A 25,812-nucleotide genomic window follows, 5' to 3' on the forward strand; every position below is an offset into this window, starting at 1 on the left:
GTATTTCATGACTTTTTAATTCCAAGCAAGGGGCATATTTTGAAAAATAAAAAACACAAAACCTCGCATGGAGCCTGGTTCAAGCAGAAAAAAATCCTGTGCGTCACTTTCTGTTAAAACTAGTCTTCCGCGACCAAAAAGTAAACAAAATGTTAGGAAATGTTTTGAATTCCACTTTATAAATTACACCACCGTAATTTAAAGTGGGCCCTCGTTGGCACTGCACGTGCACTATTTTAGGGTATTGGGTGACTCCGTGGTTGGTACTGCACGTGCACTATTCTGGGTTACTGGGAGACTCCTTGGTTTGCACTGCACACAAACTATTTCTGGTTACTGGGTGACTCCTTGGTTGGAACTGCACGTGCACTATTTTGTGTTACTGGTGAGTTCATAGTTGGCACTGCACGTGCACTATTTCTGGTTACTGAGTGGTGCCATGGTACAAAGGAGGCAGTTTTCAAGCCCTGGCTTTTCCTTTACAAATCAATGTTCTATTTTGTCCTAAGTTCAGTTTGTGCTTCTAAAGTGACCCAGGACTACATCTCCCAGAATGCATTGGATTTTCAGACTAAACCGCAGGAATGGCGCACAGCAGGCTTGATGACATGCCACTGTCCGGTAACTTTAGCACTAGTGGAAAAGTGAAGGGGGAAAGGCCTAGGAGTGACCAGATCAGAGGTGGTGGTGGTGTGAATGCTGAACTTATTACTAATGAATTTTATGTATTATGAGTTATGAATTTGCATAGAATTTAGTTAACACAGAAAATAATGTGCAACTTGGAAAATTTGCCACTTGAGCTGCCGCCGTAAAATATGTAATGTTTTAATAAGTGCATACTAATGTTCATTCACAAGCATACACATATAATTTTTTTGTAGTAGTAGGTTATATTAATGATTTGATGCTATGTACTTGCTTATTAATTGTAAACCTTAAGCTAGTGAGATCTGGGCCTAAGTATTGCACAGCCTCATATTAAACTGCAATGTCTGAATAAAATTGTGAATTCATGTCTAGAAAATAAAGATGGATTGTTCAAGCTGAAGTTGACCCAACATGTAGCAGTAGCCTTTAACTTTCTCATGGGAACGGCCTTAGAATCATGTTCTACTCAAAAGGATACACGTGTAGACTTGATGCGTGAGACTGCGATGTTCCCAGGAACTACCAATGGACGCCCTGACTAGAGTATGGGTGGATACGAGAAAGTTACCTGACGAGTCGTACGACGGGAACAGAAGAGCCAATCATCAATGTGTGAAAGATAGTTTAGTTATATCATAGATTTGAACTTAAGCTCTAATTAGATTGACTGTAAACGTATGATTTTCTGTACGATGGTAATGTGGGAAGTTCTTTAGGTGATTTCGACTTAACCCGACTACACAGAGGAAAATACTCTCTACTTTTTGGGTTGTTCTTATTGCCATTCTCATTCTATTCTGTTTGAGAGCTGAACAGTTCCTGATTACCTTATTCTTAACTTTAAGTTTGAAGCTTGATGGCTAACTAATTTGCTGCTGCCCTCGGAGATTGCTTATTCTGGTTCAGACTGCGTAGATACCCCCGTGTCTGAGCCGTCCCCTTTCATTGCCCTTTGTGAAGAAGACAAGACGGTTGCCCAACTAATGAAGAGAATTGCAGCTTGCCGATCCACATTGAGGACAGGTATAACGAAATGCTATTGTTTTGGTTGTAGATATAATTTTTGTTCTATTTACTAACCGCTATTTGATTGAGCCGTAGTTAGATGTTTTCCAAATTATTTTTTACTAAAACTGTTTTGCATGAAGCCGAAACATGCTATTCCAATCTGAAGAACAGACAGACACTGTGGATGCTGACAACTTATTACTAAAATCATTTGTATTTGTTTATTTACTGAACTAAATGTATGCTATCTCTAATGCACAGTTATTCCTGTTATTGATTTGTACCGTGATTCTAGAATGCTTGGCGGTCAATGTGCTAATTAAATTGAGATTGTTTCGAAGATTTGGTCAACCAATGCTATTTGTGTTTGTTTATGAGCTGATTTTGAGATTGACGTATGTGATTTTAGACTGTTAAGCTGGGGAAATAAACATTCTAAATTTTACTAACTGGTGTGGTTATTCATGACCAAATGGGTCATGGTGCGTGAGGATTATTGAGTCCTGAGATATTTGATGATGTTCATTGATTATGATGCTGAAATTGTTTTGAGTTTAGGGACTTATGGTGGAATTACTCTAAGCGTAGTCAAAAGATTCATCGAACTGTAACACGTCCCCTTAACTATTAACATATAAGGACCAAATAAGGACCGACGTGCTAACAGTGGCCCTGAGAGACGGTCTGCCCTCTTTTCACAGAAAGGTACAGACATTTGCTTCATTTGCCGGAGCAGGTGTTGAATCGAGTGACAAGCGCACCTTAAACTACATCGGTAAAGTTTGTGGTCAACAGTGCCAAGAGACATCCAGAGGTAATGTGCACTATGAAAAAACAGTCAGTCGTATAGGCGAACAGGTTTGACAGAATCACCACTTTGGGCCTGTGGTTAATATGTAAATAACAATGTGCCTGTGCTCAAAGCTCGCCTCTGAAACTCACGGCTGCTGTAATTAAATCTGCAAGTACAGAATACTGAGGCAGTGTAATCCTAAATCCCTCTTGTGTCTCCATAATCCATTTACATCCACTTTCTGCCCCATCAGCGCACTCTTGCAGCTTTCTGCTTTCTCCCCTTGTGACGCTTTTTCATTTTTCTCTTCATCCATCTTTCCCATAAGTGTCTTTTGCTTGCAGTAAATGCCAGATGCACAATCATAAGTGCTGGCGCCACGTACTTGCAACCACTGGCTCAAACTAAACACGGTTTGGGCACAAAACACCCTGCACACTGGTTTCACGGAGGGATGCATCTGGGAATTTGTGCATCACAGAGAGAGTCAAGTGCAGGGCCTGCATTCAGGGCAGACATGTGTACACTGTGCAATGGTCTGGGGGCACGGGATAGTTTTTTTCCTTTCATCACTTTTTTATTTTAGGTCTGGTGTTAGCCAAGATCTTTTGATTTTACTAAAATATGTATAATATATTTACTTGAAGGGACTTATAGCCACCTCTCTTGACCCACTGGTCTGCTGTTGTGTCATTCACATTTTCCTCCCGCCCAATACAGCATGAGGCAATGGGTCAGCCTATTTTTTCCTCTCTCACAAGGAGCACATCTGCACACAAGGCAGTTCCCTTCAGTGCCAGTATTTCTGTTTTTGATTTATAATTACTATAGTGTTCCCTTTGTGGTTAGAGCCTGATGTGACAGCAGGAGGCTTCTAAAGCACTTTGTTTTCTTTATCAGATCCCATTTCCTGCCAATGTAGTTGTAAATTCCCTTTTGAGTGCTTCGGTTTTCTGATTGTTGTTATTTATTTCACAGCATATCAGATAAGATTGTGTCTACCTGAAAATGTTCTGTATTAAGTAATCCTCTTTTTACTTTTTCCTTCCCCCTTATTTCTTTCCTTACTTCTAGTCTTTCCTTCTTTCTTTGTTTCTTTCCTCTTCCTTCGTTCTCTCCTCTGTTGCCTTCTTTCATTATTTCTCTTTCTAACCTGTTGTCTTTCTTTCTTTTTCTTGCCTTCTTTCATTCATTCCTTATTTATTTTTTCTTTCCCCCTTCATTCCTTCTTCCATTCTTTCTTTCTTGTTTGTTCTCTTTTTTCCCCTTCATTAATTCTTTCATTCTCTTTTTTTTCCTCTTTACTTTCTTTTTTCTTCCTCATCTTGCCTTCTTTCATTCGTGCCTTGTTTTTTTCTGTCTTCTTCCTTTAAGACAAGAAGCTTGCAGCCAATGCCAGATTGATTGACTTTTTAGGTCTGTGTTAGCCAAGACGTATTGATTTTTCTAAAATAATGAGTATAACATAGCTACCTATAGGGGTTTCTACCAGACGTCACCCATTAATCTGTGGCTGATGTCACGAACATTTTTCCCACCTACTCAAACATGCATTAAGGGGCAATATATGAGCCCACATCAGCCACTTCCTGACATCAGTACCAACAGCACTTTGAATGGAGTTGTGGCATGTCACCCTTTAACAAGGCACACATCCACACACAAGGTAGTTCCCTTCCGTGCCAAGGAGGACTGTGGAAATGTGTGTGTTTTTTTTAACACCCAAAAAAAACTTATTTGCCTTTAGAATTATTTTTTTTACATTGATGAGTGTTCGGCCTATACCCAAAATTTTACAAAAACCATGACACAACAAGAATTGCCAGAAGGCTGGTGGCCAAAGCCAGACCTATTGGCTTTGCCAGTGCTTGTGATTACACATCTATATTCTTAATGCCATTTACAGAAATGCATTTATCGTCCCGAGGGGGGGGGTGCAAAGCCCTGTTCTAACTCATGCATTGGTACCCAGCACCCTCTGCTGACATAAGAAGATGGCAGTCGGTGCCAAATACATTTTGTCTACAAAGCAGTGGGTACCCACAAGTGTAGAAATCAAGCAGTGCTGCAGTGGGCAGGGATGACCCTCGCACAACCGTGTGCACCGTGAACAAACGCACACAGGAGTGCAAAGTGGAGGATTCATTTCCTGAGAGGTGTAATCACCAAATTTGCAAGGATATTCAGAGCTCCATGTACATGTTTCTGCCCAAGGTGTCCCTGTTCTGTGAAGAAGAGGTATTTGCACTGCTGTTGCTCTGTCATGTGGAAAAAAAAAAAAAAAAAGGATATACTGAATGCACCTGATCTTCCAGGTTTTAATCTTGTGCTGATCAGGCACCAGTGTTAATATTTGTAGCTCACCAACACAACTTCAATATCAGTCTAACAAAGGGAGACCAATAATATCAATATAAGGAACTTAACCCCACCACCCAAAGTATGGAACCCATCAGAAACTGTGCAGCCATTGAAGGGGATCATCGCTGGATACTTCCCGGTGTGCGATGTGGAACCCACAGATGCAGTGTAGCACACTGGGAAGGTGAGGGTTTGTCACACTGTGTGAGTACATGGATGTAAGGTCATTCTATAAGAGGTTTGGCTGTCTCTTCCAGGAGTTTACAACTTCTTGTTATGTTTAGGACTGTTTACCGAGAGCATCCTTTAACTGTTCATACTCTCTCTTTACTCTGCTGGCCACCTGTGTTGTACCTCTCCAGTATGTGCAGTGCTTAATTTGCAAAAGACTGAGTGCCGGTGCTCAAAGCTCTGCTCCGGCAGTACTAATAAGCATCGGAGTGTGGTATACCAAGGCTGCGTCCTGTTGAATTCACCTCAGGCCTCTGTAATCCACTGCCAGACACTGCTGCCCCTTTAACTCACTGTTGAAGATTCCTGCTTTCTCCCTTTGTACCTGCCTTTTTTCATCTACTTTTCCATCCTCTTTCCTGGTTGTGTGTTATTCTCTCTCTTGCTTGCTGGGATTACCTGATAAGGAAAAATAAGTGCCGGTCCCCAAAAATGAGTGTTGGTGGGACCTACCGACAACAACCGGCAAAAAATTAAGCACAGTGTATGTGAAAGAATTGTGTGATGTCCATCCTGCTACTCATCTGTCCTTTGCTTACTGAGATACAGGGGGAGGCTGCCCCGCTGCTGTCCATGTTGTACCTTTTGTTGTGTAGCTCATATAAAATTTTACTCTATAGAAAAGATAAAATGATTCACACAGGCAATGCTTATTTTAATACATGATGTGAATGAAAGAGTGAACCCTCACAAAATATGCAAGCACAGTTTACTTTTGGTTTTACATGTGAAACAAGCTATTTTTTTAAACAGACTTGAACACTTTGTAAAAAGTTAAATGTCTCAATGTCACATATAATGCATTTGGCCTACTCTGGCATTTTAGCCAACAGCACTTTGAATTCTAGAGTTTAGAGCCATAATGAAAGTGTTAAAAGCAAACTACAAGTCTCACAATGCAGCACGTTGCCGATGACCGAGCGGTGATGGACAGTATCATAGGTCATAGTGCCCTGTGGCAGAATTGTGAAATACAAAATCAAATTCAGACCCTGACAGTCTGCCTTTTTAGGGTCGAGAGCGCACGCGCTCTGTCCTGTTGCAATCTCTTTGTGGGCTTTTAACCACACCCACTGTTGCTATGCATTCTTTGTTGTTTCCGTCTTTAATGCTTCATTTTATTGGTGCATTTTGTAAAATGTCCCTCCTTTGTGTGCTGAGTTCCCTCCGAGGCGATATCACTATGTGAACATTTTTTATTGACCATCACACTACATCACGCTTCCTCCTGTAACAGCGTGTGATGGCCCCTCCTCCGGTTTCGGTTTGCCTTTCATCCCAGCCGCTATCCTTTCTAGACATTCACGCAGGGAGCCAATAACGTTAGCTCATACTCATAGCGGCCGTGGCACTTTGAATTGACTTGCTTATGTCACCTGTTTTACCTTTCATTTTCAATTTATGTTGCAAAAAAAGTCCAGTTAGGAATTTAAAACGCTAATAGCTCTAACTTGAGCTAACGCAAGACCCATTGCATTGCAAATGCTTGTTTCTTGTAGGCAATCAAGGGTTAAACAGCCCAGAGAGTGAGAGGACAGAGACTGCCTTTTAACTGCAGATGCAAGCATTTCACTGCCAATGGGTGAACATTAGCACTCCTTGGCATGGCATGATAAAAAAGCATTATTTACCACAAAGAAGCCAGCAACAGCAGCTGAAACAACCCCAAGAGAAGCAGAGAAGAGATAAACAATGTGCAACAATGTCCCTCTTTCTGAGGCCATCCCCAGCCTAGAGGTTGGTGGCATTAAGGTGGAGTGCCTGTAGTAACACCATGATGCGTCCTGTCTCGAACAGATGCAGCCCGTGCTGCAGCTGCTGCCCCGCACGACCCGCCAGTGTTTCTTTGCATTCTGGTACTTGTAGTCTTGAATTTTTATTGCGCTAAACAAAAGTGTAAATACCAAAAGCAAATAAAATACTGCCCTGGATGAGCACATGCATGGGATCATGGGTGGTAGGCACCTTGTTTTAACATCCCCTGTTCTCTTTCTGGTTTCCCCCCAATAAAGCTGCTTATTTCACCATTCATCCTTCAAAGAGGATAGGCGTTGCCACCTGACTGGTATTCGACCGGCCTGCCCTGTCTTTTCATGATCATGCCAGTTTTAAAAAAAATAGTAAAAGCTGGAACATGTGCTGTTTCCCCTTTAAAATATACAACTAAAGCAGAAAACACATGAAGAAATCACTTTAAAAGTGAGTGCAGTCTATGTATAAATGATTTTTAAAACAAAGAAAGAATAATTGCCAAGTTACAAAAAATACAGATAGTTTTACACAAATTATTTTTCCCATACTAATACTCAGCCCTTAAAAAACAAAGAACAATAAACAAATGGCTGGTAATTTTTTCTGAAAAAGATGGCAGCCCATTATACAAATGTAAATTTCAGTAGCCCAAATTATTTTATTTGAATGAGTTATGCTCACTGTAGGTGATCATGTGATACACATTTGTTCACATTGTGCTTCAAATCAACTTTAACAAATATTTTGACCTAGTTTCTGCTTGGTGTCAAATTAGTTTTAACACCAGGTTGGGTGTAAAATTTAAATTATGCCGGAGTAATAAGTGTAATTTTGGGAATTTCGTCTTCCGGCAATTTCCGTATTTACGCCATAATGCCGTTCACAGCAAAATTTTATTGTGAGCGCACATGAATTCCACAAATGGCCAAAATACGACCGGCTGTTGGTCAAGGCACTTGGGCATTTTGTGCTATTTTTCACCATGAAATGCATTCTCACAACAAAAAACAACATGGTAACGCTCTTTGTGCTAAACTACAGCTCGAAACGACAGATCTGCATTACCTGTAATTTTGCTTAATTTTCTCCAAATTTTGTATAATTACACAAAAGCTAATTACATAAATGTTTCACATTCCCTAACACCAGGTTATAAACAACCGAATATTCTAATAGTATGGGACGTATAGGCAACCTAAGAAAATACCAATAAGTGCTGCAAAGAGATATTTCCCCCAGACCATCACTGCCAGCTCACAGAGGTCTAAAAAGTACAAAACAAATAACGCCTACACCCACAATGCATTGGGAGAGAAAGAAAACTGGAAGGGAAATAAAGTAAAAAAACACACCTTAAGGCAGCGATACTCCAAGTACACGTGACCTTCTAGTGGCCACCCAGTCAACAGCAGCACTGGGCTGATGCTTACTTAACTGAGCACGAATATAACCCAATTAAAAAAAATAGAGCGTTCCAACTGGCCAGGGAGCTATTTTTTCCTTGTGCCAATTCGCTCCCATAGGAGTCAGACTTTTGCTGGAGCGAGCGCTCTGACTGGCTGCCAGCAATAAGAGAAAAATGTTGGTGGCAGCCATTACACAACTCGGGGTATTAGTACCTTGCCCTGAAGTTTAAAAAATAAATAAAAAATAGGGAGCAGGGGAGTCAGAGGGGCGACCCATTGAAACTTCCTACTGGGGATAAAATTAAAAAAAAAAAAAAAAAAAACAATAAAAAAAAAATGTTTGCTGCGATCCTCGCAGCAAAAACAAAACAAAAAACAGTGAGAAGAGCTTTAGTTGGCCCTTCTTCAAGAGACCATTTTCAGCTCAGGGGACTCCCTCCCCCGAGGCCACATTTTTTTAATTAAGGGGAGGAGGCATGCAGCCCATTCCCCGAGCCATTATAGGCCCGGGGAGCCTAAGGTCATGTGTGCAGCATGGAGTTGGTTGCCTGCGGGGAGTCGGACGCAGGGTCAGGATGCAAGCCAGGCCCTGTGGTCAACCCCACTCATGAACAAAGGCCGAGCGCGGTTGTCTGTCTCCGGGTGGTGGCCTGTGTGGGGCTGGATGCAGCACCTGGCTGCAAGCCATATAGACATCTCTGACCACAAAGTGAGAGGATGTTGTAAAACTGAGTTAGGTGACAAACGTGCTGGGGTACAGGAAGTGAAAGGAAAGACTGCAGGTTGCAAGTTTTTTTTATAGCACACAACATTTAAATGCCTGTAAATGAACTACAGACATATTTCAAAATGTATTACCAATTAGGAACGTATTATTGAACACTTTTTTTGCAATTTTGAAGAGTAATGGAAGCAAAGATTTTAATATGATCAAAACAGATCAAGCCACTTTACTTGGTGATGCACTAAATATTCACTGAAACTCGATTACCATCCATTAGTATGATTTCCTTTGTTGTTTTTCCAGTAAAACTGCTTGACTATGCACATTTAGTGCCAATTCAAGGAAAATGTGCTGTCTGTAAATGACAGTGCACTACCACACCAGTGCTTCAAAATGCACCACCAGCTGCTGCCAATACTAAGTGATGGGGCAGCGCAGGGGAAAAAAATAAATTAAAGTACTTACCTGCAGTTCGCCGCCTAGGTGCTCCTCTGCAGTCCATGGGTCACTCTGCACAGGCTCCACACCCAATCCAGACGCTGCTCTCATGCTGGTAATGCTAGTACCCAGCATAAGAGAAGCGCCGGGATTGGTCTGAGCGAGCTGTTTTGCAGATTGCATGCCTCTTCTCCAACTGGTTGAGTAACACAGCTAGGACTGGAGAAATCTAAGTGTGCATGTCGGTTTGGCTGTGCTCAGCAGACCAAACTGACATGCGCACTTACGGTGCCCACCACTCCTTCTCCACAGAGAATAGCCCAGCCTACACACGGGACAGCGAAAAATAAAAATTACAATAAAACAGTTTTATTATCATTTTTTTACATCTGCTGACTCTTGGCAGTGGGGCGAGCCTCATCCGCAATAAAGGAGGTCCCGTCACTACATATTACACCATTACCACTCTCCTGATAAATGGGCGCAGTTCACTTGCGCAGCCCTGCTGCCCCGCCCCCCCTGCTCTCCCATTTGACGATCCCTCCAACCTCCCCTCCTATGGCGGCCGCAGCGCGGTGAAAGAAGCGAACTCTGACCCTGCTTCTGTCAGGCAGGTCACTTCCTCCTCACCGCTGCTCCACTCAGGTGCCATTTCTATTTTGGTGTTTTGCCCTGTTTTTCATCTCTGTCTCGCTGCTGCGTCCCCGCCCCCCTCCCTCCACCTCAATTCTCCGCTCCCTTTTCCCACCTCAGAGCCCTGCTGCCCCACCCCCCCTCTGCTCTCCCATTTCACGATCCCTCCCTCCTCCCAGCTGCCACTCCCTCCCACCTCCCCTCTTATGGTGGCTGCAGCGCGGACGCGTGCAGCGGACGCGCCGCTGGCGCGCCAAAGGCAAGCCCGTCTGCGCCAAGACCGCCCAGCGCCAGACCCCCTGGCCAACACGCCCCCTTTACCACCAATCACCACTACACTGCCGATGACCTCCACGCCCTCAATCCAGGACGCTTCTCTAGCTGCTTCCAGTCCACTCCGATGCGCACCAAAGGACCCTTCTCCTGCAAAGTCTGCAATTTCACCTGCAACCTAACCTCCAAGCTCCAACCCAAAGCCTCAGACAACCGCCTAAGATGCATCCTGCTTAACACCTGCTCCGTCCACAAGCATGCAATCGAACTCTGGGACCTACTGACCACATCCTCGCCCGACGTCGTATTCCTCACCGAAACTTGGATGAATTCGGCCTCGGAACCAGACATAGCCATAGCCATACCAGAAAACTACAAGATCACCAGAAGGCAAGAAAACCAGGAGGAGGAATCGCCGTAGTCCACAAAAACACCATAAGAGTCTCCACCAGCTCCCACAACACCATCAAATGTGCTGAGCACCTCCATTTCAAAATCCACATCAACGCCAACACCACCCTCCGAGGAACACTGGTCTATAGACCCCCAGGCCCCAGTTCTGCAAAGACATCGCCGACGTCATCAGCTCCCAAGCCCTCACCTCAACGGACTACATCCTCCTCGGCGACCTGAACTTCCACCTAGAAAACAACAACGATATCAACACCACCAACCTCATCGCCAACCTCGGCCTCAAGCAACTCGTCATGTCACCCAACCACACCGCAGGACACAAACTCAACCCCATCTTCTCAGCCAGCAACCACGTCTCCTTCAGCCACACCACCGAACTCCTCTGGACCGACCATCGCTGCATTCATTTCTCCTTTCAGAAGCCGGTCACTCACCACCTCACCACTAAAAGCCCCCGCCGCTACTGGAACAGAATCTCAACAGAACAGCTGATCTTCACCCTCACCCAGGCACGCCCTCCCAGGACCCCAGCACAGCCGCCACCTACCTGCACAAATGGTTAGAAGACTGCGCCAACACCCTCGCACCACTCAAACAACCCTCAGACTTCCACCACAGACCAAAGGCCAGCTGGTTCACCCCCGACCTGCAGGCCTCCAAACGGGAATGTCGAAGAATGGAGAAGACCTGGCGCCTTGCACCCACCAAATCCAACCACACCGCCCTCAAGACTGCCATCCGCAAACATCACCAGCTGATCTGCACTACCAAAAGGACCAACTACAAAAGTCGAATAGACACCAACGCCCACAACAACAAAGAGCTCTTCGGCATCATCAAAGAACTCTCCAACCACAGGACCAGCTCCCACGAACCCTCGCCATCACAGGAACTCTGCAACTCCCTCGCCACTCACTTCCGTCGAAAGATCGAAGACAGCCACCTTCCCGGAGAGATGGAAACATGCCGACGTCAACGCCCTGTAGAAGAAACCCAAAGCAGATCCAGATAGGCCGGTAGATAATGGGGTTATCTCCCTCCTCCCCTTTCCAGCGAAGGTCATTGAAAAAATCGTGAACAGCCAACTTTCCCGCTACATGGAAGACAGCAAAGCGCTCGATACCTCCCAATCTGGATCCGGATTTCGCAAGAACCACAGCACGGAGACTGCACTTATTGCTGCCACAGATGACATCAGGACCATGCTCGACAAAGGCGAAACCTCAGCGCTCATCCTCTTAGACCTTGCCGCAGCTTTCGACACCGTCTGTCACCACACCCTTCAAACACACCTCCACAACACTGGGATCTGCGGCAAGGCCCTCGACTGGATCTCCTCTTTACTCTCCGGCAGAACCCAGAGAGTCCGCCTTCCGCCCTACCTGTCCAAATCCTCCAAAACCGTTTGTGGCGTCCCTCATGGATCCTCCCTCAGCCCAACACTTTTCAACGTTTACATGGCTCCCCTCGCCAACATCACACGATCCCACCAGATCAACATAGTATCCTACACAGACGACACCCAGCTGATCATCTCCCTCACGAAAGACCCCACAACAGCAAGAAACAACCTCCATAAGGGACTTCACGCCATCGCCAACTGGATGGAATCAAGCCGCCTCAAGCTAAACACAGACAAAACAGAGGTCCTCATCCTCGGCAGCAACCTCTCCGCCTGGAACGACCCCTGGTGGACTACCTCCCTCGGAGCTGCCCCCACCACCCAAGTACGGAACCTGGACATCATCCTTGACTCAGCATGACTCAGCAGGTCAACGCAGTCTCCTCTTCCTGCTACAACACCCTCTGCATGCTCCGCAAGATCTTCAAGTGGATTCCAGTTGAAACCAGAAAAACAGTCACCCACGCCCTAGTCAGCAGCCGACTGGACTTCGGCAACGCACTCTATGCAGGAACCATGGCCAAACTACAAAAGAAAATGCATTGTATCCAAAACGCCTCCGCCCGACTCATCCTTGACGTCCCACGTCGCAACCACATATCTGCCCACCTCAGAGAGCTACACTGGCTACCCGTATCGAAGATTACGTTCAAACTACTCACCCACACACACAAAGCCCTCCACAACACAGGTCCGGCCCACCTCAACGCCAGACTCACCTTCAACACCCCTGCCCGCCAGCTCCGCTCCGCCAGCCTCGCCCTCGCCTCCGTCCCCCGCATTCACCGCACCACCACCGGAGGAAGATCCTTCTCATACCTTGCCGCCAAGACCTGGAACTCCCAACCGCTCCAGCTACGCCAGACCCAAGACCTCCTGGCCTTCAGAAAACGCCTCAAGACATGGCTTTTCGACCATTAGCTCCCCCCCCCCAGCACCTTGAGACCCTGACAGGTGAGTAGCGCGCTTTATAAATTGATTGATTGATTGACTTGCTCACTAGTTTTTTGAGTGACGTTTGGATTTTTCATAATACCTATGATTTCAGTGCTATAACATTAATGACAGCACCCCCACTCAAAATTGTTACAGCGCAACTGATTACATGGCCCAAAAACCTGTCATTTCGGGTGGAAACAGACTCCCAGGGTTCAATCAACTCTACAAACTGAAACCTCTAAACACAAAAAAGTATCCAGGATGAATGTCTCTGTTTCCAAACAGGTCTAGGAGTCATTTCAGATAAAACCTACAATAAGCACAAACCTTAATGCACCACGTCACATCACTAATAATTGCCTTTTATTTCACAGGTCAACCTTGACATCGACCTGAGGAGTTAAAAATATAACCATCTTCGAGATTCACATGGAATCTCTGCATTGCTCGATTTAGGTTTAGTTGAAGGACAGATATGTATGTTTTAAAAACAAAATCTTAATAGGAAATTTATTAAATGTTTATATTTCAATATATTATTATTCTTTAAACATAGGTCTGCGTACTGACACACATTCATATATCCTGTAGAATAAAACTGCATGTAAAAGGTGTCAAGCCGCTTTTAGGGGATGCATATGATAGGACAGTAACTTCACTCCCTGTGATGTCACATCACTCCTGGTGACGTCATTGTCCACTGACTATGCTACTACCCTCCCCACTATTTTCTTTTAGGACTTGCATGTCACATTCACAACACCCTAGCTTGCGGGCAAGAGGCCACCCCTGTGAGCAAAAAAGCCATCCCTGGTCCAGGATAGGGCACCTCAGGAAGAAGCCTGGGGGTAGGACGTGGAGAAGGAAAGTACTTCATAGAGCCAACAACTATGCATTTTTTTGTTTTTGCAGACATAAAAACAAGGGCTCACAACACATCTCTCAAAGTGCACGTGGTTTAATCCTAAAATGTATTTTGTGGCTGAACTTCAACAAGCAGGATTAATGAGTACTGGCTAAGCATCTTGGCTCACATCCTGGAGAGTGAAAACTGAAGTGTAGGCCTGAAATTAAGGCGCACACATTCCAATAATGCATTTATGATGGAAACCGCCAAGAAACAGGTCGCTTGAGATTTGTAGGGCATGAGGAGGAGATGTGCAGGAAGAAAACGATTTCACAGCAGGGCTGTGTGTGCGCAACACTTCTGATGCCCGTAGCCATGAGAAAACAAGCATTGGCATGGCCAATAGTCTGACTTTGGCATGGTGGTGCGAAGGGTTCACTTTTTTCCATTGTAAGCATATCGCACAAAATGAAAAACAAGAAATACATTCCACTGCCTAAACGCTGCAGCATATGCTTGCAATTTGTTTTTCATATATATATATATATATATATATATATATATATATATATATATATATATATATATATATATATAGAGAGAGAGAGAGAGAGAGATTGGGAGACAGCGATAGAGGGGGAGAGAGAGATATGTTTACATATAGCACATCAGTACAATAGAACAGTATGAGTGCTTCCTAGGCAAAAAAAATATTTATATATATATATATATATATATATATATATATAAAATAAAGTACCACCTGCTGTACATTATAAGGATAGTGCAAGTGACCAAGAAGTTCCAAAACAATACAGAGGAATGAGGCAGAAGGCCGACCTCCTTTATAAGATTGTGGAAGTCCAAGGTGACTTGTAATAAATTATCATGTACGCCAGGGATATTTTATCTCATATAATATATGGTCACATCATCACTTTTCCACAAACCACTTCAAACTTTGGTGTGTGGGTCTTTTTTTGTATATGAAAAAGTGAGCATGTTTCATACATGAAAATAAAACTAAAACCTGTAGTGCAAAATGAAACACACCAGAAACCTTTCCTCTATTTAAGGAGTGCAAAATAAACATGTGCTCTCTGGTCGCCATTGTAGATGAAAAATAGAACAAAAGAAAGAAAAGCAAAATTTTATTTTTGTAGCTTTAAACTGCTGCTCCGTGTCCTTACCTGCCTTTCACCTTGCCATTGTGACATCAGAACTCATCTGTAATAACTTCTAATAGTCAAATTCTGGCGTCTTTTAATAATCAGTGACTAAGTGCATCACTATAAAGAAACCAGAGACTGAAGTTTATACATGGATTGAAGAATATATATATATATATATATATATATCTTACCTAGTGGCGGTCGACACTTAGGGCTTCTTTTTACTATAGACTTTTTGTTTTTCTTACCATATATGGTGCGTTTTTTTTTGCGTTGCCAATAACTTTGGCACTCCTTGACGAAACTTCACAACATTTTCAAAACCTACTCCTTTGTCAGTTCAGCTGCTTTCTAGAAAGTTTCAGGGCGATCTGTCAAATGGTATCCTAACACATGGCAGCGGGCTAGTAATTAATGCACCTAACCCCTACTTCTCCTTTATATCAATTATTAAATTAAAAACTGTGTGCACTCATACCGCATCTGCTGCCAAGGTGCATTCCTAGAGAAGGAAAACATTGAGAACACGATGCTCATTTTACAGAAACTAAACCAATAACAATAAAATACACACACACTCCTTTAAACCTGTCTGACTAAGTATTTTTTACCCATGATTCTAATTATGTATTGTATGTGCATATGTGTGTGTATTCATGTGTGTGTGTATATAAATATATATATATATATATGTGTATGTATGTGTATATGTTGTTTCTGTGCCTGGCATGTTTGTGGATCATTGCATGGCTCCATTTCTCACTCGGACTCATCCCAAATCCCTTCGACCATTTTCATCTCCTAAATATCTCTGCCTAAGCTCTTCCCTCCACCTCCACATCTAACTCACCAAACCTCACTCTACCTCTGTGACCTCCCACACAACCCCACTAAATTCTCCTGCATTCATCTCACCCTGCTACTATGCTCTCCCTAACCCTTCCACATCCTCTTTCCCCTCCGCTCCCCTTTTATTCATCTCAAGCCTTTGGATTGAGTAAATGAAGGATAAACTCCCAATTAACACTTCTGGATTTCTTTCCTCCTCCACCCCTCCATTACTCCAGTCAATCTAACTAACAAACTCTCATATCCGCAACTCAAATTAACTCATAATAATACTAAAACTGTACTCCTTATAAAATTATACTAATCCATCACTAATTCTTGTTGGGTACCGGAGTAGCGTGCTACTCATCGAAAAGCGCTTCGACGCCTCGTCAGGGGTAGTAAGCGCTATATAAATACGATTACAATACAATACAATGATGATGCACCACAGGACACTAAATTCAAGAGTCCAATTTTTTAATTGAGTCCATAGAAATGTTCTTTTTATTATTCTTGCAGCACACAGACACCTGTTATGGGGGAACGTGGAGTACTCGAGTTTTGGTGTTGGTAGTGGAGGTGTTTGACATTGTTACTGGATGGATTACAGTGGTTGGACATGATGAACCGAAATTATAGCCCTGAAGAAGTCCTATTTTAAAGGACGAAATGTGTTGGCTGTGCTATGCTATGAATATGGGCTGTGTTCAAAAAGAATAAAAATAAAATAAAAAGAAGATTTCTATGGACTCAATTTAAAAAATTGGACTCTTTAATTTAGTGTCCTGTGGTGCATCATCATTTGCATGTTCTGATCTGTCAAGTGGGGACCAAGAGAAAGGGGGTTCCAAAACACTTTTTACCAAGTCTATGTCAATGGGATTTAAACATTTTTGTACATGATTACAGGCCGAACCGCTGAATGGAATGGCAGCAAATTTGGCAGAAAGCTAGACCTTGGTCCCGAAAGCACGCCTTTTGTGACTTGGAGTAAATCTGTTCAGTAGTTTTGGAGAAATTAGAGTTTAAAAAAAAAAAAAAATATATATATATATATATATATATATATATATATATATATATAAAGTGTTGCAGCCATCTTGGGACTTTGGTTCTGTCAGATCCCAGGAAAAAAGTAAAAAACATGAAAAGAAAAGGGGCCTAGTTGTGACACTCTGACCCCTTAGCACTGGTGCTAGGGTCTCAGAGGGACCCCGCAAGGGAATAAAAGCATTTTTTTTTTAAATGTCGGAAAAATTCAGGTATCTGGATCGGCGGATTTTCAAAACAAATGGGTGGTCTGCAACCCCTTCATGAAGCCTCTGGGTGGGCCAAGTGAAAAATAGGGAGTCGGGGTACACGGGACCACCCTCCTGTGCATGCCAAAGCCCCGGGGACCACCACCCCTGGGGCGAAGGTTTAGATGTGTGCGGGCTGCCACAAAGCTCCCCTCCCCCCCCCCCCCCCCCCCCCCCCCCACAGCCCTGGGGTCCACCATCTCCACTGAGCAAAGATTTTGTGCCCAGGGCCAATGTAATATGGCCCACCTGCAGCCCTGCGGACGTTCACCTCCCCGTGGCACATTCTAAAAAACAGATATGGGGCCCATTTTGGACCCTCAGGCCACGGGGACCACCACCTCCCTGGGGCTATTTTAGTTCGAGGGGGGCTGCACGGCCTCCCTGGAGGAGCCACGGATTGCCCTGGGGAGCACCACCCCCCAGGGCCAGCTCCTGTTATGTTCCGAGGTGCCCAACCCTGGGATGTAGCTATTTGCTCTGACTTGTCAGGAGCTTTGACAGCTCCCACCAAGTCAAAGCAAACACTCCGCTCGCAGTGAGGGAGAGCTGTCAAACAGTAAAGAATGGGTGCACTACTGAGGACATAATTCTGTATGTTTATATACACACACACACATATGCTTGTAATAATGTATGTTAATTTGTTTCCCTGTCTGACTAAAACACTACCAAAGCCCTTGCCTTGTTGCACATTGGCATGCATTTTAAATATAAGTCCATGTTGGTTTTCAGTGTTGTACGTTGTGTGTTTAGCTTGACTATTCTAGTAAGTGGCATTGTCCTGAAGTTGGCATTACCATGTGAGAACTGGAGACTTAGGGAAGTCAGCTTTTCTACTGTAGAATGTATTTCAAACGTGTATATGTTTAAAGCAGAAAATTAAGGGCCAACAGTGGCGCATCCTTAAATTAAATTATAAAGTGGTGACCATATTGTGCAGCAGTGTGGGAGTGAGTGGCAATACATTTGTTCGTGTTTGAGGGAACATGACACAGATTTTTACTGAGCTACATCAGTCCCTGATAAGGGAAGCTTGCACAGCTGATGTCGGCCCTTTACTTGTTTGGTATGGGAGGGAACATTGCTGGCCTGTACCGGTTTTGTGCTGCAGTGTGTGTGTGTGTGTCAGAGAAGCTTGCACCGGTGCCATCGGTCCTTTACTTATTCTGTATGTGAGGGAACATTGCTGGCCTGTACCGGTTTTGTGCTGCAGTAAGTGAGGGAGTGTACGAGAAGCTTGCACCACTGCGGTCGGACATTTACCTGTTCTGTATGCGAGGGAACATTGCTGGCCTGTTGTGCAGCAGTGTGTGAGGGGGGGCAAGCAATTGCAATGTAATTGTTCCTGTGTGAGGGAACATCACACAGCGTCTTGCTGTACTACACCTATCCTATGTTTAAGACAAGCTTGCACTGTTACTCCAAGGATTGTCCTGGTGCTCTCCGAACTGCTGCTGCTACTGAACCTATACGTGTTCTCTATGTGGGTGGGGGAACAGTGCTGTACCTGCCTTAGTGCAGCAGTGAGTGAGAGATGCATGCACAACCGTTAGCAATGGATCTGTTCCTGAATTAGGAAAGCTCACACAACCTTTTCCGGTGCACTACCTGGTCTGTACACAAGTGAAGCTTGCACTGCTGCTGCCTGCATTCAGGGCTGAAGTCCTAAAAAAAAATGAGGTAGGGTGACTCACCAAGTTAGGCAGAATGGGCGTGACACCACCAAGCGTGACACCGCCGGAAGTGACATCACAGGAAGTGACATGCATGTGCAGTTTGTCCATCATGAGCACACTTGAATTTATTAAGAGATTTAAGTATTATGCTGATCAATACTTTAGTCTGTGTTATACTAAACTTGGCACCAAGCACAAAGCAGTTAACACACTGCAATAAAGATGCTTGAAACTGCAATTACCCCCTTTCGTATACACATGACTTAGGGCCGGTTTTAGATCTGGGCGGAGGGGTATACTCCAACACAAACGTGACGGATACCCCATCCGCCGAATTACGATCCCGTCATATCACATGGGGATCGTAACAAGGTGAACGAGACATCGGTAACGTTTGTGACAAAGTATTCCCTCCGCCCAGAGCTAAATCAGGCTCTTAGCTGCGATCACGTAGGCAAAAGGTTGTCACTTATTCCAGGAAATCCTACTTCACCTTCAGTTTTAAAACTTGCAAAACACGTGCACAACAGTAGCATTTCGTGCAATTGGAGGCACCAATTATGGCACTTGGAGTGGCTTTTGGAGAAAAGCCTGCCTGTCAAGAGTTTCAAAGAGCTCGGAGCCAAACCCCCCAATTTTTTTAACCTCAGTGAGGCATTTTACCACTAGGTGTATTTCACACAAGCTGGATAAACCTGAATGGAATTTAACAAAGTGATGGATGACTAGCCCAGTGTGTTAATCCAGCAACACTTTCATGCGTAACAGCTCATGAGTTCCAGTGCCAGCAATGTAAAGGATTTTAAAATGGGTCATAGGGACATGCTAGCGCTCTGTGTGAACTGTTCATCATTAACCTGAGAATCCTTCAAAGAAGCTTCTGCAATGCAGGTGAATAACGGAGGCCGGTTAGTGTGAAAATGTGCGTGAGAAACCTGCTCTTTTAAGTGCTTCGGTCATACCACACAGTGCGGCTCTGAGCTGACTGAGAAAGTTGCCAACAAAAACTTCTAACTCAATACCCTGAAAATAGCACAAAGCTATTTAAAAAATATTCCAGTATTTGGCAACCCGCACAAATTAACATTTCCTGTCAGGGCACAAGTCCTAAAAAAATGAGAAGTGAGGGAACTAACCAAGTTAGGCAGTTTGCCAAGGACATCATGGCACGTGACATCATGGTGCGTGACATCACAGTGCTTCTCACCACTCAGTATGACATCACATGTGGCAACACAGGAAGTGGCATCATAACCAGTAACCTCACAGGATGTGACATCAGAGCTTAAGAACTTTCATATGTTTAGTAGGTCTGTTATTAGTACATTTGAGAGCATTACAATATTTAAGAAATTAGATTTTTCTTTGGGGTTGTGCCACAATATTGATGCAATCCTGAGCGAAAATCCGGGCCTCAATTATACATTCACTTTTTTTTTAACCCTCCCACAAAGAAATTAGCAACAAGGAGAAATGTGGCAGTAAATCTGTTCAGCTTAAACGTTTGGGATGTCTGTATTTTAAAATATCTCATGGGGTTACTGCACTCGCTGCAGAGATCCTTGTGTGACAACTAAATCTCAGGGAATGATAATAATGGTAAGCTAACTCAGAAGGATAAAGTATTTGCTGGAGAGATCCATGTTTTGCCTAGTCCTACTTTTGAATCAAAGTAGCATAGAGGGTTAATATGTCCCCTGCAAAGCACATTATGCAACACACAGGTGACAGATTTTTGTTTTTATTTTATTAAGATGAGTAAAGTGAGTTACTGCTTTTAAGAGAGAGATGCTTTTGTTGCTTGTATTTCATAAATAGTAATCCTTCTAATGTAGCACAGTGAGCTATGAAGGACATGTTGCTCCTACACCCTGTATCTCTCCCGGTCTTATGCAACACATCCTGTATAATGATGTGCACACATATACTGTATGTGTGATGGAAAGCGCTCTGAAACCCTGCATTAGGATGAGTAGTGGCACTACTCATGAAGGTGAGGGTGTCACAGCGCTTTACATCACACGTACACAAATAACAATTTAAATACCACTGTTTTATTTCTTTTATAGCGCTTTACCACTACAGTAGTGCTAAAGCACCATAAAAGAAATAAAACAGAATAGTGGTATTTAAGTTGGTATTTGTTCAAATACTGGGACAGACCAACACATCTGACATATGCCCATCTCTCATATACAGGGCCTGAACAAATTCAAAAGCGTATCTCTCTTAAGTACCTGTGAAGTGATAAGATGTGAGACTTTGTTTTCCCTCCATTGCATCTAGGCGTGAGGCTCTGTAGCTCCCTGCCAAAAAAAGGAGGCCTAGTGGCCCTTTAACTTCAGCTTTTGTTATGGGCCCAGCAGGAATCTGATAAGCCTCCTCCCTGCCTGCACGCTGCTGCTCGAAACAAAAGCAGACAATGCGCATGCGCTGCGGAAAATGTTCCGGAGTAAAAAAAAAATGTGTCACTGCTGAAAGCGGCCAGCTTTGCAGCAGGATAGACAGCATCTACCCTCTGAAAATAGTGGGCAGACGGCGTCTACCTGCGTCTACCCTCGACTCAAGCCCTGCCTGCTCCGTACAAAGTCTAAATAACCTGAGACAAATTCAGTATTGTGGTGAGAGCTCTTGCTCCTATCAGAAGCAGAGCTTCAAAAATAAAACAAATAAAACCATTGAAAAATAACAACACAAAAGATTTCCTTAGAGCAGTTTTTTACCAGTTGAGTGCTCCGTTTATTGCCCTGATGAAGCAGGAAGAAGAAGGGAACAAAAGTGGCGCAGCAGGGGCACCACAGGCCCCGATACCAGCAGACTAGCATTATCCAGTACATTCACTGCTGGTGAAAACAAAGGTGTTGCATGCATTTACTGTGAACTTGGGCTGGATGTACCAAAGGATTTTGCATCTCTTAATGGGCCGAATCGCAATTTCTGTGTGTTCTAAGGCCTTTAGGGAATCGAAAAATACCAATTCTACCCAGTATAAATTGCATTTTGCAATACTCAAATCTTAAGCACATGTACAAGGCATTTCCTAAATGTGAAATCGGCAATTAGAAATGCCATTACCATCGACTCCAAGTCGATGGTAACCATATGCAATTTTATAAAATGCATTTTTTAAAGTTGCATGTAGTATGCACATGCCCTTAGGGCATTTGCGCGCATAACATGTACACCACCTGTTTTTGGGGTGCATCAAGGGGGGGGGGGAGGTGCTTTAGGGACATAGTCACCCTGGATATTGCATTTTCTAATTTGTGATTTATTATTTGTAATTTGCAAATTAGGAAATCCAAAACCACTTGTTCCAATGGCCCTTAGGGGCCACTGGAGCGTGTGGCCTAGCATTTCTTAAATAGTGATTTCCTAATAGCAATCTCTACTCTTTAGGAATCACTATTAAGGGAATTGCTATTTTTGTACATTCCATTTTGCATTTCCTAAATAACGATTTCTAAGGAAATGAAAAATAAGAATTTAGCACTTCTGGCCCACTGTGCTTTTTGCGGTAACAGTTTAACTACCACTTTCATGGAAGTAGCAGAGTCGTCAGTGGTTATGTTGAGCACTGCACACGTATACAGGCACCTGGTGAATAGATTATGGAGAATATGTGGGAATAAAGGCCAAAGTGGGAAAGGACGATGCATCCTAGAGTTGGAAAAGTAAGGTCCTAAGTAGGTGAGGGGAAAGGGGTGTTGTGGTTGTGCCCTACCAGAGATCCACAATCAAATGAAGAACTGTGTGCCGACCCACACCCTGATTGCCACTCCCACTGCTACAAGCTCAAAGTTTATCCTTCTTCACAACTTCCCCCTCCCTTCACTGCCACCCCCTCCTTCGCCCTGCTCTTCCCCAGCTCTCCTGTCCTCTGCTCCATAGCCGCCAGGTTTCCCAGGTCCAAGCGTGATGTGCTGCTCCAGTCCAGGTTTTTTTCCTTTGAATTCTGGGGCTTGAAGTCATGTTTTCTAATGGGATAAACAGGACTACAAGTACCACAATCCCAATAAAAACCCTGGACTAGAGAAGCACATCACGGATGGACCAGGGAAACTTGGCAGATCTGCTGCTCCACGTCTCACTTTCCTCACGCTGCTATAACTAGTCCTTCCCTGTGATCCACTTACGTATCATCTAGTTAAGTTACCTGTTTGACCACTCATCTTCCAGGTTATGTTGCCATTAGGACCACTGCATCATTGCTATTCTGTGTACAGCGCTCTGATACCTCGGTCCTCAACGCTGCCTAAAACTGTTAAATAAATAAACACATAAATAAAATGTTACATTAAGAGATGTGCACACATGCCCCTGTCCCTTGTGGTCTTGGGTGCAGAGATCACCCACCCCAGAGTGAAATGCAGGTCATCAGGCGATTGCTCAGTGAGATGAAAGCCCGATCTGCAGTGCGGTCGCCCACCAACGCCGGCTGCACGTTGTTAAAAAGCCCTGGTGTTTGCCAAGGGAGAAGATGCCACAGAATATATTTTAAACACTTTTCCGGAAACTGATGCAGGGTGATGGAAGAGCATAAACTGGGCAACGCCCAAGGTACTTCCAGGCAGGCTGTGGTCTGGCTGCTTTCATGGGCGTCGGTCCCTTGGGTGCCCTCTGGCACTCCTGGCATGACCCTAGCTACTACCGGTATCAAAGGTCACGAAGGCAGAGGCAGGACAGAAATATTCAAGAGCCACTATACACTGCTTTAGACTCCAATCCCTCTCCCGCCCATCAGCAGCACACACGAGACTGTCCAGGGCTAAAGAGGTCAGGGGTCAACCCTGTGATGTAACAGGAGGTTAAAGGGTATGTGAGGTCACTAACTTGACCCTGGCATTTTGCTGAATTCAGAGACATTTTAAGGCATGGGAAAAGTGGCCTCTGGGCCAGGGACCCTACCAGGGCACACCTGGTAGAGCCAGGTGTGCTCACCACACAGTCCTGCCCTCATGACCTTGAATGATTCTTCAATTTAGATTGTTTAAAATAAAATTTTCCCTTAATTTATTTTTAATACAAGTGATGTGTGAGAGTCTATTACAGACATTTTGCAGAGAAGTGTTATTTGTTTTTCAACATCAATAAAAAAAGTTCCTTTTAGATAAAATCAGGACCACACTTATGAGAAATGGGGGGTGTCACATGGATTTTTTGCAGTAATATTAGTGAGCTGCTGTGTTGCAATATTGAAAACACACGTCGCTATCCCTGAATATTAGATGGAAACACATTTATAATTTGGACCAGTGTGCCCCGTCAGTGTCGGTGACCAGACCAAAGAGGACATGAAAAAGCTGAAAATGGATCATAAATTCAAAGCTGTTTCGAACAGGGGGCCCCAAAACATATGTGCCCATGGGCCCCAAAATCCTTAAAATGTCCCTGGCTGACCTGACATCACTGTTGGGTTGCTATCTCTTAGATAATCTCCACTACAGTGGCGCCCAATTTGCAGGGTCGGGGAGGGAGTTGACCTCAAGATTTATCAGGTAACATGTCCCTAGAGACAACATTTAAACAGGGTATTTAAGAATAAAATTCAAAAAGAAAGGATTGGCTCAAAAAGGGAGTTAGAGATCTGAAATTTTGAAAAAAAAAACATGAAGGTTTATTAAAATTAAAAGTGCAATACAGAAAATAGAAAAATGAAATGCAGCAGCGATTCTCATTAAATCAGTCAAAAGACCTAGAAATCAATTACGATAAAGACATTTAGAGTTCAAATAAAATACAGCATTAAGCAAAATCTGGGAAATAGACTAAGCTCAGATTGTGCAACAAATCAATAGAGAATCAAACAGCACCTCGAGTAGAAACTCAAAAGTCACCAAAGAGTTTCTGGCTGAACCTCAAGTTAAAGAGTTTATATAGCAAATTTCAGAAATGATGGAAACAGCAAAGTGAGAAGGGTTTGAGAAAAAGCATAATTATAACAAATCATGTTGCAATATTCTAAAACGTGATCTAACTTTACCATCTAGCACTATTCCACTCCATGAATATTGAATCGCCCCTTCCGACCTAATGTCATCTGGATATGTCAGAAGAAACACGTTACATAAACAACTGAGAACAGTTGTGAATGAATACAATACAGTGTGCTAGCAGGAAGTGCCTTGGAGAGTAGCAAAAGGCTTCCTCCGGCGAGTCCTTAGAAAAAAGTCATACAAAATAAGCAGTGCACGCCTTGATGCGTGTGGTGCCAAGTGAGAAACAAAAGAAGAAAAGAACAAAGAACATAATGAAACAGCAGCCATATTTACAAAGATGGAGCCGAGGCCTTAAAGGGGCCTAGTTTAGTGTAAACCACAAAAACATATCAAAGTACATTATAACAATTTGTTTCAATTGTAATATTTCCATGTTAATACTCACTTATAATTCAAACATGAAATATATTCCACATCTGTGTCTGCACGTAAGAGCCTTTCAGACTGTGAGATCAACAGCCAGTGAGACACACTAAGCAGATAATAGGCAAATATAAAACAGAACAGCAAGCGAAACCACCCTGTTTCAACACCTCTAGAACACCTCTAGAATGCTTGATTAGCTGCCCTCCAGACATCAAACTGAAACCATACATAATTAAGCAAAAACAAGCAGCAATCCAGCAGTGGTCTTTGAACTATTTAAGGCTGCCTCTACCCCTCAGTGGGTAAAAAGATTGTCAGGCCACCCTCAGAATATTTCATAATTATTCTATTATGTTGGCAATATGTTTATATATGTCTCGACGTATTTAAACATTTTTAAAAATGAAATCATATCCATGATTGCCAAACATACTATTCTGGTCAGGCTTTCCTAGTGTGCAAACGTATCCACTGAGTCATTATTAGAACTGGGGGTGGGCTTTTGAAGAATATTTGGAGTCCCTTCCCTTTTGACACATACTCCCAGCTACGTTATAAATGACACCATATTGCTTCTTTTTGGCCAGAGTATGCC

General features: G+C 43.6%; 1 protein-coding gene across 4 annotated transcripts in view; it reads right to left on the bottom strand.

The window, feature by feature from the left end:
• Nucleotides 1-25,812, bottom strand: part of LOC138266884 (phospholipid scramblase 3-like) — an 88,771-nt gene that overhangs the window by 50,486 nt on the left and 12,473 nt on the right. The gene's annotated exons all lie outside the window — the stretch shown is intronic.

The sequence above is a fragment of the Pleurodeles waltl genome, chromosome 12, assembly GCF_031143425.1.
Source record: "Pleurodeles waltl isolate 20211129_DDA chromosome 12, aPleWal1.hap1.20221129, whole genome shotgun sequence".
In the NCBI taxonomy this organism is placed as follows: domain Eukaryota; kingdom Metazoa; phylum Chordata; class Amphibia; order Caudata; family Salamandridae; genus Pleurodeles; species Pleurodeles waltl.